The sequence below is a fragment of the Notamacropus eugenii genome, chromosome 1, assembly GCF_028372415.1.
Source record: "Notamacropus eugenii isolate mMacEug1 chromosome 1, mMacEug1.pri_v2, whole genome shotgun sequence".
Taxonomy (NCBI): Eukaryota; Metazoa; Chordata; class Mammalia; order Diprotodontia; family Macropodidae; genus Notamacropus; species Notamacropus eugenii.
In genome coordinates, this window is record NC_092872.1 from 260,392,477 (window position 1) to 260,406,362 (window position 13,886).

Consider the following 13,886-nt stretch of genomic DNA (forward strand, 5'->3'; position numbering starts at 1 on the left):
AAGGTTAGAATGCAAGTCACCTCTATCCCATTATGAGGCCAACTGCTACCCCTCAAACAATCAAAGTAAACAAGGTACTACCTGGATATTCCTAAGATAAGGGAGATAAAGGAAAACAAAAGACAGTCCCAGAAGTTGTACAGAAAAAGTTATCTTTAAGATGCTAAAAATGTGATAAGCAACAAAACAAAACAGGGCAAAGTCCTTGTAAAGGTGAACTGCTGGCACCAGGATTTATCTTCTGGATCAGTGAATGTTGATTTGATTTTTTTTTTATTAGACTGAAATCTGACACCTATGCTTCTAGATCACTGCAATTCTCTTATGTTCTCTATGAAGATGTTCCCTTCCCTTTGCTACAGTAGATAGCATGATATGGATTATGGCAAGCTTTGATACTTGAACAAATCCAGACAGATTTTACTTGCAGTCATAAAACACAGGTCTATTCATTTGGATCTCAAAGTCTCATATAAGTTAGCAAGGTTAATGAGAGTATCTTTACCAAATCAATCTCCTTGCCTTGTTTTTCCATCTGCTTCGAAAACAACTCCCTTCAATAATTAGACACAAGTTCCTGAGTTGGGTTATTAGCACCTTGGGCCCTTTCTCCTTCAGCAATTAAGAAAAAAGAAATCTAAGCCAGGTTTTAGAGGTTCCCTCTGGCCATCTTTATCAGCAAGTTTGGGCTTCAAGGACTGAAAGGACAGACGATAAAACAGGTCTTTTTTTCCCCCGGTGCTCTTTTGTAGCCAGTATTTCCATGTTTAAACACAAACTCAGGCACATTTAGGAAAAGAAACCACACTCTTCGCAAAGGGATGACTTCTTAAAGAAATTCTTCCCCCATCCCCAAGGGTCAGGTTTGCTTTCAGCTACTCCAGACAGAGAGGCAGCTGGGGGGGGGGAGGGAGAAGGGCAGAGGCCTGAAGTCATTAAGATTCATCTTTCTGAGTTCAAATCTGGCCTCAGACACTTACCAGCTGTGTGACTCTGGGCAAGTCACTTAATCCTGTTTGCCTCACTTTCCTCATCTGTAAAAATGAGGTGGAGAAGGAAATGGCAAACCACTCCAGATCTATGTAAAAAAACCAAACCCTCAAATGGGTTCACAAAGAGTAGGACATGACTGAAATGACTAAACAACAAAATTCCAGAAGGACGTGATTGACACTAGAATAGTTAGGGCTAAAACACAGTTGGGGCATGTAAGACATTATGGCTGTTTATTATTTCAGAATTTCAGGAATCTGTGATATTATGCCAACGTGTAATTCCTGCTATTGGGGGTGGGGGTGGCAGCCCACTGCAGCTCAGGAGTTTTGAATTGCAGTGGGCTAAGCCAAAGTCCAGAACCAATATATTGAGCCCCAGGGAAAAGGGGGACACCAGGCTGCCTAAGGAAGATCAAAATAGCCCAAGTCAGAAATGAAACAAGTCACAACTCCCACTAATGGGATCAGATCCTGAGTGTGCTATATTTCCAGTCTGGATCAGACAGGGAGTCCAAATGTCTTTCTTTCTTTCTCTGTCTCTGTCTCTCACTCTCTCTCCCTCCCTCCCTCTCTCCCCCCACCCCTCTCCCACACACACACAATCTGTGCTTTCATTGATGCGGCCATCTCTTTCACTGAAGAAGATGGCAAGCCCTTCATGACTTAGGCCTTTACGGGCTACCACATCAGAAAAATTTAGCACTGTACAGTCAATTGGGGGAAGAGTCTCTCCAATTTAGCTAAAGACATTCACAAAGCCTTTCCACCTTGGAAAGATGAATGTGACCTTTCACTTCACTAGTACCGACTGTAAGAAGTTGTTGAGTTCTTATTGAGTCACCTCAAATCATGAAAAGGATCAGATTCAGGTTTTAGTGCAATATGATAGTAATAGAAAGTTGATGCCATGGAGAGGGTCAGAGGGTCTGAGGTAAAATCCAGGTTCTGCCATTACCTCTCTTTGTGACAAAGTGCTAATAAATCACATTTTCTATCTGGGTCACAAGTTCATCACTTACAAGATGAAGGAGTCTGTTGTTCAATCATTTTTCAGTTCTGTTTGACTCTTCATAACCCCATTAGGGATTTTCTTAGCAAAGATGCATTTTTCATCTCTACCTCAGATGAGGAAACTGAGGCAAACAGGGCTAAGTGACTTTTCAAGGGTCACAGCTAATAAGTGTCTGAGGCCAGATGTGAATTCCTGAACATGAGAGTTCCTGTTGTCAAGCCTGGTGCTCTATCCACTGCAGTGCCACCTAGCTGCCCCTCAGGATTTAGCCTAGTCAATCCCTAAAGTTCCTTCCAGCTTTAAATACTATGATCCCAGTAATTCCCATTTGTGCAGCCCAGCAGATAGAGGGACATCCTTACCAGAATTGGGAAGGCCTGTATTCAAATTCTACTTCTAACATATGCTAGTCATGGAATCCAGATGCATCTATCAACCACCCACTCCCAAGCAACACTCTACAAGAACATAAAGGCAAAAGTGGTGCTGATTCATACTGGTCAGGACTTTCCTTAGTGGTTTCATTCTAAACTAATGAAAGTCTGGCTGTGAATATCTACTGTATTCACCCCACATCCAACACACACATTCAAATAAACAGATGGAGAAGATTTCTCTTTAGTAAGGACAAAGCACTTTCTCTACAATAGGCTAAAGTCAGATGGCTGGTTTCAGGATACTTAAAACTTCATTGGCAGATGGATAAGAGTCTAGAAATTAAACGACTGGTCCCAAGTTTTCCAGCTTTAAGGTATCAGCCAGAATTCTGAGCCAAATCTGGTCTCAACTCCACAGCCAGAGCTCTTTAGACTAAACTCTCAGAAAAGCTCATGTTTAGGCAGCATCAAGATTTAGACAGCTCTTTTCTCACTGTCTTTTACAGAGAAGGGTCAGAGAAGTCCAGTAACATGCCCAGTGTTGCCTGGCGAATGCGGGTCTGATCAGAGCCAAGACTCAAACCCTGTCTCTCCCTTCCTTACCCAAGGCAGCAACTCTGGGGAAACTGGTAAGTAGTAAAGTATAAAGATGGAAAGGGATACTAGCTTTGTTTGCTTACCACAGCTAATGGGAGGCAAACTAGAGGCAGAAGGAATAAAATGAAGTAGGAAGAGGGTAAAAATTGGGTAAAAGTTGTGTTTCGTTTGTTCTACTTTGTACTAGATATTTGGCTTTAAAATCCAAATATTATTACTATGTTTGTTATATATCATTATAGGATATGTTAATAATAATTTATTATAAATGTTTTTCTCTATAAGTGCCAGTTAATATGTCTTTAGGGCTTTTTAGCTCTTAACTCCTAAATCTCTTAACCTGCCCAAATTGCTGGGTCAGTTCTACTACCCCATGAGGAAGCACTAAGCCATTTGGTGGTGGCAGCTAGCATCACAAAGGAACCTTTTTGTCTGAGAGAGACAAACAAAACCCAGCCTTCAGGTTGTCCTTTCAAAATCCAGGCCCAGTAGAGTGAGTCCCCTAAGGCATTTAAAATATGATAAGACTTATAAAAATTAAGCTAGCCATGAGTCTTAGAACCACAACTATTGAATAAAAGTAGTCCTAAAATTAAAAACTTTGTATAGAAGTTTGGATTTCTATACATGAGTACAGAGTAATTTGTCATTCTCACAAAATTTAAAAGGCTGTGAAAATTTGGCCTCATTTATATTATGGAATTTATACAAAAGCTATTGTGAAAGCAAAAAATTGAAAAAGGAAGTGGGGTGCCTACTGATTCAAGAATGATATGTGAAAATAATGAAGTATTTTGTTGAAAGAAATAAGTACAAAGATTTCAGAAAACACTGGGGAAATGTATATGAACGGCGAAGAAGGCAGAACCAGGAAAAAAGTGTGTAAAAAAACAAACAAAAACAACATTGAAAAGGAGCTGAACTTGGACTAAAAATGATGATGACTTGGTCCCAAAAAAACAGATAATAAAACCCACTTCTCCCTAGACTGTAAAGGGGTAGAAGATGCTAAGAGTACAACCTTACATACACTTTGAGTCACGATCCAAATGGTGGCCCATTTTGCATAAACATTTTTTCTCATTAGAAGGAGAATTCAGTTGAGGGAGTAGCACTGGGAAATACTTAATGGGAAAACCAAAGAGAAGGAAGGGGTAGAGGGGAGGGTGAAGTGGAAGTGGTGGAAGTGTTAGGCCTATACAACTAATACTGATGTTTCAAGGTCAACAAGGTACTTTCTGCAAAACAACCCTGTGAAGTCATAGTGCCAATATTAACCTTATTATCTTGATGACTAAATTAAAGTTCTGTGCTTCTATGTGGATTGCTCATGTCATGCTTGACCAAGGAAAGGCAGCATGGTGCAGGGGAAAGAGCTTGAGATTGGAGACAAAGAACATGGGTGGGAACCCTGACTCTTCTCCTTACCACCTAGATGACCTTGGGCAGCTCATTAAGCTTTTCTGAGACTCAGTTCTCCAGCTGTAAAATGAGAGGGTTGAGCAGATGGTCTCAGTGGTCCTTTTGAGCTTTAACTCCATAATCTTATCATCTAGGAGCCTGTAAGTGAACGAAATACAATCTAGCCAGCAGTATGTGCCAAGCACCCCATGAGGTGCTAGGGAGACAAATACAAAAATGAGGCAGTGCCTATCCTCAAGAAGCTTATGTTTTAGTGCATAGTGACAATACCTCTGGGGAATGGTGACCAGGAAGAAGTGTTTGGGTTTGGGAAGTCAGAGGAAGAGTGAGTGGACCCTACAAGGCTTAATCAACATATTCTTTCCAGTAGCAATGGTGGGGTTTTTTTTTATTATGGTGCTAGAGTAGAGGGGACATAGCAGGGCAGATGACAAGGTCCAAGGACAAGAAAATGTCCAGGTTAGATTGGAAAGCATGGCTAAGGCTAAGCTGATACATGGGCCAGGGGCATGCGCTAACTCATCAATACAGGTGGGGTTTGACAGTGCCAGACCCGGAACTTAGAGAGTGTGATGGTGGGTATGTGATGGCAAGGTCTACTGGTGTGGAGAATGTAATTGCAAGTAGAAAGGACACCAAGGAAATGGTGGGGGGATATGTGAAAATCAGCTGGATTTGGTGACCTAAATGTAGTGAATCCTTCCATCACATGATACAATGAATCCATTTGCTAATGCAAGTGGTGGGACCAGGATTTGAACAAAAATAAAATCTACGTTATGATATAAAGAAGGCAATGTGGGGATGTTTGAAAGGTAAGACACATTTTTGAAACTATTACAGAGAAAATCTCCTTTCAAGTCAAGTCAGTAAGCATTTATTAAGCCCCTATGATGGGTCAGGGTCCATGGTAGACACTGGGGACACAAAATTAAGAACAGTCCTTGTCCTCAAGAAGCTCACTTTCTAATGGGGGAGATGACAGATAAACAATCATACACAATAAGCTACAGACAGGATGAACTTGGGAAAATAGCAGAGGGAAGGACTGGCAGGAAGGAAAATCAGAAAAGCCTTTTTTGCTTATGTCAGGAAAACCAGGAGTGACAAGGATGGAGAGAATTCTGGGCATGGGCATCAGCTAGTGAAAATGACCAGAATAGGGAGATGAGTCTTGTGTGAGGAAGAGCAAGGAAGCCCTTGGCACGAGACTGTAGTGTACACAGAGGAGAATAGGGCATAAGAAGCCTGGAAAAGGAGGAAGGAATTGGGATATGAAAGTTCTTCCTAAAGAAGAGAACAAATTCCCTTTTGTTCCCCCAAATCACCAAGCTGAAAGTCATCTTAATAGTAAGTAATGCATACAATCCATTCTCAGTTATATGTGTTACAGGAAGATGGTGTCAATGATGTGTCAAATCTAAATTATTAGGCAATTTTAAAACTTATTTGGTATTTGGTTGTACATGCATTTGAATAATTCTACTATTTTGGGAATTTTCTTCTAACAAAATAAACTGACACGATAGAAATTCAACTTAGAAGAGTCTGCCCTCACAAGTAAAGTTCTTGTGTGTCTTTATTACTTCCACAACCCCAAAATATTACCTTGCTACTTACTCATTTTTGTACTCTAAAATATGTTGTGGCTATCCTGACAGAATATTTAAAGGATGAGACCTCCAATGTGACAAAGGAAGGGATTTTAACAATGTAAGAATTCAAGACTCCCTGCTCCCCGCCCCCAGTTTCTCTATAAAATTAGTACCAAGGTCAGGTTGTTTAACTGATAAAATATTTGCTTTAAAGGACCTTTGTTGAATTGAAATTTGTTGTGGATCATCTGTTCACTTATAATTGAGCATTAACTTTTTATTGATGTGTATTTTAAAACTGCATACAATGAATTTCTGAAGTGAGAGATATCTAAAAGAACCCTAGATTTTCTTTTAAAAAAGTTTCTTTTTAAAAGGTAGGTATGTATAATGTGGGAAACATGAAGAAGTTGTGAAAGACATACGATATAAAGCAAAAAAAAAGCAGAAACAGAAGTACGGCATACATGAGTACAGCATTTTTTTAAGCACGTGTGTGTCTGGGCATAGATGTGATTATGCAGCAGAGATGGAAAAGATCATAGACCAAGCTGTTGACAATATCTGTAGGCTTAAGTATGTTTTGTTATAAAATTGATCTGTCACAAAATAAAACATAGGGAGCTATAACTAATATTTATTTTAGTCATAAAACAAGAATTTCTAGGAATTCAGAGCAAGTGGCTGGAAGTCATCAGAAAAACTGTGTGGGTTAGCAAAGAAATGAGCTGAAAAAAGGGACAATTATCTTAAGGACCATATGGGGCCCATACCCCAAAAGGCTATGCTAAGGAATGTCTTATCAGAAAGAACACACTTCCTGGCCCAACTTAGCCCAAGTTTATCACATAAACAACCAGGCAGCCCGACCTGAAGCCTCTCTCAGAATCCTCCCAATGCTAAACAAAGACAGAGCAGGAGCCCTCCAGAGGAACTGTTAGAGATCCTCTCTCTCAGTTTAATTAAATACCCAAATGCCTTAATCAGTGCAATTTGCTTCCATTAGGCAAATGCTTTAATTCTACATCATTGAAATATGTATTTCAAATTACTGAAGCAGTTGTCTCAGCCCCTGGCAGGAAGGTCAGTAATAAGAAATCAGTTCTCTGTGGATAAAAATTACCTGCTGTAGCTATTTCTTTATAAGTAGTTAATTAAAATGAAAGGTTACTCCAATGTACAGATGATGCATAACTCACTAAGAAAGAGCTTAAAGTTGCTACGTGAATCACATACTGAACTATTTGTCTACTCGGCAGCAAGTAAGTGTGTGATATATCTCAATTTAAAGTAGGCTAAAATGATTATCAGACTTGAATGCAAGAGAGGCAACCTGGTTGGGTGGAAAGAGCATTAAATTTGTAATCAGGAGAAGAGTTCAAACTCTGACTTGGCCATTTATCATCTGTGTCACCTGAAGCCAAGAAACAAATCTTCTCAGCCTCAGATTGCTCCTTGGTAAAATAAAGATGTTAGAGATTTAGAAAGCACTTCCTGCTAGGGGACTCCAAGCAAATCCTTTTAAAAATGCGTCATTTTGTTCAAAGTGCAAGGATTTGGAAATCTGAATGGAACTGATTTGAATATAAAAACCCATGAAATAAAACCTCAAGTGCAGGGTAGAACTGGAGATAGAGAACACTGTATTCTCAGCTCAGTGTAGGGGACAGAAGATGGGATTTCAATCCCAGGTCAGATGCTTCATAGTGAGGAGACTTTGAAGCTGTCTTATCTCCTCTGGGTTCTGCTTTCTTCATTTGTAAAAAGGGGACAAAATAGTGGCTCTTCCCACCTCCCTTGTGATGTAAGAGCTTCTTTTTTTTTTTTGAGATACATCTTTCTAAAAATTTATTTATAATTTTCAACATTCACTTCTATAAGATTTTGAGTTCCAAATTTCCTCCCCTTCACTCCCCAAGACAGTATACAATCTGATTTGGGCTCTATATATACATTCATATTAAATATATTTTCACGTTAGGCATGTTTTAAGGAAGAATTTTGACCGATAGGAAGAATCATGAGGAAGAAGAACTTAAAAAAAAAAAAGAGAGTGATAAAAAGAGCAAATAGTATGTTCTCATCTGCATTCAGACTCCATAGCTCTTTCTCTGGATGTGGATAGCATTTTCCATTACAAGTCTTTTGGAGTTATTGTAGATCCTTGCATTGCTAAGAGGAGGTAAGTCTATCAAAGTTAGTCATCACACCATGTGACTGTTACTGTGTACAATGTTCTCTTGGTTTTGCTCACTTCATTCAGCATCAGTTCATGTAAGTCTTTCCAGGTTTTTCTGAAGTCCACCTGCTCATCATTTCTTATGAAACAATAGTATATTCCATTACATTCGTATACCACAACTTGCTTAGCCATTCCCCAATTAATGGGCATCCCCTCAGTTTCCAATTCTTGACCACCACAAAAAAAGCTGCTAGAAATATTTTTGTACATGTGGGTCCTTTTCCCATTTTTATAATGTCTTTGGGATACAGACATAGATGTGGCATTGCTGAGTATGCGTAGTTTTATATTCCTTCCAAATTGCTCTCCAGAATGGTTGGATCAATTCACAACTGCACTAATAATGCATTAGTGTTCCAATTTTCCCACATCTCCAACATTTATCATTTTCCTGTGTTGTCATGTTAGCTAGTCTGATAGGTGTGAGGTGGTACCTTAGAGTTATTTTGATTTGCATTTCTCTAATCAATAGTGATTTCGAACATTTTTTCATATGACTATAGATAGCTTTAATTTCTTCATCTGAAAACTGCCTGTTCATAGCCTTTGAACATTTAACAACTGAGGAATGTCTTGTATTTTGTATTATAAATTTGCTTCAGTTCTCTGTATTTTAGAAATGTGGCCTCTATCAGAAACACTGATTGTAAAAATTGTTTCCCAGCTTTCTGCTAACCTTCTTATCTTTAATGCATTGTCTGTCTTTGTGCAAAATAATTTTTTAATTTAAGGTAATCAAAACTATCCATTTGTATTTTGTAATGTTGTCTATCTTGTTTGGTCATAAATTCTTGATGGAAGAGCTTCTTAAACCTTCTTGTACCACAGAAATGGGACCTACTGCTGCTTAATATTGGGCAAGAAAAGACCAATTTTCTTGCTAGGTGCCAGCCTGCTCATGTCAATAGAGAACTTTTACTTTAAGCTGTTAAAATGTTACATACTGTGGGCCATAAAGACCTGACAATAGGTTCCTATATGTCTTGTAAATATTTTGTCATAAAAAACCCCTGAGTAAATAACTAATTTGGAAATGGTCTTAATTCAGAAAGGCCATGATTTATAATTGTTATCTTATTTGATCCTCATGACAACTCTGTGAGGTAGAGTGATTGTTATATCCATTTTACTTATTAAAAATTAAAGCACAGAGAGGTTAAGGGACTTGCCCAGGGTCACACTGCTAGTGTCTCCAGAAGGATTCCTGTTCAGATCCAGAAGGATATGAACGGTCTTCCTGATTCCAGATCCCTCATACCATCTACTGCATCAAGTAGCAGCCTCTAAAGTCTCCCAAGAATTAAAGCTATGGACCACTGAAGGGACAATGGAGAGATGGGCTGCCACCCAGACCAGGCAAGAGAGAATGCACATGAATGAGCTCACAGAACCAGAAAAGTAAGTATCTGGCTCTAAGTCAACTCTTCTATACTATCAGTTTGACTTTTTCCACATGGGGAACAAGAGATGGCTGCTGATATAAAAGCAAGAAGGAAGTAGAATTATAAAAGTGGTGTTTTAGGAAAACTCATCAGGGTTGATATGCAGGTTAGTTTGCAACAAAAAGGATTAGAAGTAGGAGTTTTAGTTAGGATGATCTAATCATTTTGTATAGAAAGCAGCTGACTGGTGCAGTGGGTACAGTAATGGAGGCAGGAAAACCTAATTTCAAATTGCCTCATACACTTACAAAAAAGTCATATAACCAACCTCATCCTCTGTTTCCTCATCTATAAAATGGGGATACTAATAGCACTTACCTCCCATGGTTGTGGATATCAAATGAGATAACATTTGCACTCTACAAATCTTAAAGCATAATTATTATCTTTAGTCAAAAGGGCAGCCAAACTCTGATCCATAATGACTCAAGGCAACTTGAAAGAACCCATGATGAAAAATGCTCTCTACCTCCAGACAAAGAACTGATATAGACTGAAGCAGACTTTTTTCAAACTTTCTTTATATTTCTTACTTTTCTTTTTTTTTCAACATGGCTAATATGGAAATATGTTTTACACAATTTCACAAGTATAATTGATATTAAATTGCTGGTCTTCTCAATAGGCAGGGGAGGGGGCAGGAAGCAGGAAGAATATGAAACTCAAAATCTTAAAAATGAAAGTTAAAAATAAATATTTAAAAATTTTAAAAAGAGGGCAGCCAGAATGAATTAGGATGATTTTTCTAAGGGTTATATTAGTAATGGCTTTTTTGGGGGCAGGGTGTTTCTTGGTATAAGACAAAGGTGGTTTTCATAGATCTCCATCAGTGAGACAACATTGACAGGATTTTATGTCAAAGGTGATAAAAGCAGATCTAAATAAGAAAGGACTTGAGTTATTTGGAATAAAGGGTAAGCAAAACTCAATAACCAAATAAGAGACCTACTCCTCCCAAAGAAGAGATGAAAATCTGGATAGCCGGAATGATAATGCCACTGACAAAATTAGGTAGGACAGAAACAGAGAGAAAAAACAGTTTGATTTTACTTCTTAATAGTATTATTTGATTACAACTTACATTGCTATCTCCTATGTTCAAAAGTAGGAATACTGAACTTTTCAATAATTCAGAGTTCTTATAGTCAGACTAGATCCAGCATTGCCCTGCCCCATGAAACTTCAGAGTTTTGAATTGCAATATTACAAAAGATTCTTACTCATGTTAATGATTTTTCTGGTGCTTATACTCTGGGACCCCTTAAGCAGGGAGCCAATGTATTTGGTTCACTGCCCTATTATAGAATTTTGAATTTAATAATCTTATTAAGTTGCACCAAAATATTTTTTTATAATTAGAATACATAAAACTCTTTAGACCTCTCTGAGAAAAATATATAAAAATTTAGAGACACATTCTCAATTAATTGAAACTCAATAATAGATATAGACTGCTTTGGAACTACTAGGTTGAGATAAATCTATTCCCTATCCTCCTACCTGGTTATTTGGTTCATGAAAAGCTCTTGAGCCAGGTTGGATCAGACTCAAAGGCAGCTATTCTAGGTCCCTAAGTGGGCTCTGGCTCTAAGATGGATCTCCACCTATCGTCTGCGAGGTTCCCAGGATAATAAACAAGTTGTTATTTCATTTTTCAGCCATATCTGACTTTCCATGATCCCATTTGGGGTTTTCTTGACAAAGATACTGGAGTGGCTGGCCATTTCTGTCTCCAGGTCATTTTACAGATGGGGAAACTAAAGCAAATAGGTTTAAGTGACTTGCCTTGAGTCACATAGCTAGTGAGTACCTGAGGGCAGATTTGAACTCAGGTCTTCCTAACTCCAAGTCTGGGGCTCCCCTGGCTGCCCCTCACTCCAAGTAGGATAATAGAAGACTTGGGCTTTGAAGGCACAGGGTACTTAATTAAAAGAGAATTTTGAGATAAGTTCTTAGGAGGAGTCTGGGGTGGTACCCTGGGCAGGAGTCAGTAACTCACAATAAGTCAAAAACCTAGACTAAGTCAGTCAGTCAGGAAATTAGCATTTATCAAGAACTTACTATGTGCCAGGCATTGTGCTAAATGTAAGAGATACAAAGAAAGGTAAAAACACAGTACCTGCCCTCAAGGAGCTTTTCCTAGGGAAGATGACATGGAAATAATTGTATAATCAAGACATATGCAATGGGAATGGAAGATAAGAGCAGAGAATAGGCACTAGTAGTGGGAAGGGATTGGGGCGGGGGGGGGGGGCGGGGAAGAATGACAGTAAGGATCTCTTACAAGAAGGTGGAATTCGAGTTGGGTCTCAAAGGAAGCCAGAGAAATCAGGAAGCACAGACTATGAGGAAGAACATTTTGGGCATCAGGTCATGCCTGTGAAAAGGCAGGGAGTTGTAAGATGGAACAAGTAGACCAGCATATTTGGATCATAGAATATGTGGAGAAGATGAAAGTGTAACAGCACAGGAAAGGCAGCAAGGGGTTTGCTTTATAAATCAAGAAGAGAACTTTATATTTGATCCTAGAGAGAGTCACTGGAATTAAAATGAGTAGAGAGAAACATGGTCAGATTCAGGATTAATATAAACAACTCTGACAGATGAATGAGGGATGGACTTGGGATGGGGAGATACATGAGGCACGAAGACAAACCAGAAAGCAATTGTCTATGCATAAGGTGATGTGTAGAAGCTGTGTGAGAGGAGACAAGGGGATATGTTTGAGAGATGTCATGAAGGTGGAAAAGAATCTTGACAACATCTTGAATGAGTTAACTGAGGGTGAGAGAAGAGGCAAGGATGATGCTTTCATGGTGAGCCCAGGTGAGCAGAAGGATGGCGGTGCCCTCAGCAGTTATCAGATGGTATGTAAGAGGAGAGGGGTTACAAGAAATTACAATGAGTTCTGCGTAGGGCAGGATGAGGTGGAGTTGCCTATGGGGTATCCCATTCAAGATGTCCAAGACAGCTAGTGACATGGGACTGAAGCTCAGGAAGGAGGTTAGAGCTGGATACAAATCTGTAAATCATGTGCATAGACTTGATAACTGAAGCAATGATAAGATGACAAGAGAAGATGTACAAGGTGAGACCTGGAGGAAGATCCAGCCAAGGAGACTGACTGAGAAGAAATGGCAAGAAGGTAAGAAGAGAACCAGGGACAGATAGACAGACAGACAGACAGACAGACAGACAGACAGACACACACACACACACACACACACACACACAAAACAACTAGAGAAAAAAAGAGTATACAGGGCAAGGGAGTGATTGGAGTGACTGAAGGTCAAAGACTGCAGAGGTTTCAAGAAGAATGAGGACTGAGAAAGGCCATTAGAATTGGCAATTAGGAAATTACTGGGAACTTTTGATAGAACAGTTTCAGTTGAATGGTGAGATCAGAGGGTTCAGAATTCTGTGAGAAGAGAAGAAGTAGAGGCAGTGAGTATAGATGAGCAGGAGAGGAGAGATATAGGACCACAGACAGTAGGGATGGTCAGACTAAGGGAGGGATTTTTAAGGACAGGGGGTGGGGGTGGGGGGGTACATGGGTGTATCTATAAGCAGAAAAAAAGCCAGTAGATAGGGAGGCCTTGAAAATTATGGAGAAAGGGTGGGGATGAGGGTAGGGAAATTGTGCTAGAGAAGATAGAGGGATGGGACCACTTGTGCATGTACAAGGGCTTGCCTTGGCAAGGAAAGAGGACAAGAATGAAGGAGATCTTGAGGGAAGACATCTGAGTGATATGAGATAAGGACAAAGGGAGAAGAGGGAGTGCTCAGTGAATGGTTGCCTTCCTTTTTTTGATAAGGAATGAGGTGAGCTGCATGTCTACAGTCAGTGCCAGTGTGGAGAGAAAGGTGGTATAGAATGGCAAGTGGGAAGGGAGGACCTGGGGCCCTTTAGGCCACAGGAATGTTTCAGACCCAAAGCAGTTTTTAGCCACGTTGAGAAAAAGAAAGCAACGCAATCTCTCCTGGTGTGAAAAAAACAGCACCTCCCTCATTGCTTATACTGAACATGAGATGACATTTCGGGAAGGGAAGCCTGAGTTTGAAAATAATTTTTTCTGAGGGAAGAGTCTCTAAATGTCCTCTGAAATCACAATGTAAAAATAAAACCATGGTACTGTTTAATATGATTATTTCCACAGAAATACAAATGGAAGATAACCTCACCAGGAAAGAGTTTTAGAGG

At 39.5% G+C, this 13,886-nt stretch overlaps 1 protein-coding gene and 1 long non-coding RNA gene across 4 annotated transcripts in view; one reads left to right on the forward strand and one right to left on the reverse strand.

Annotated features, from left to right (window-relative positions):
• The window catches only part of TET1 (tet methylcytosine dioxygenase 1), a 172,011-nt gene that overhangs the window by 56,625 nt on the left and 101,500 nt on the right, over positions 1–13,886 (reverse strand). The window lies entirely within an intron of this gene.
• Positions 1–13,886, forward strand: part of LOC140517480 (uncharacterized) — a 38,122-nt gene that overhangs the window by 6,487 nt on the left and 17,749 nt on the right. Inside the window, exon 3 of the long non-coding RNA XR_011971598.1 lies at positions 2,891–3,013. This is a non-coding gene — a long non-coding RNA (uncharacterized lncRNA). The remainder of the gene's footprint in view (positions 1–2,890; positions 3,014–13,886) is intronic.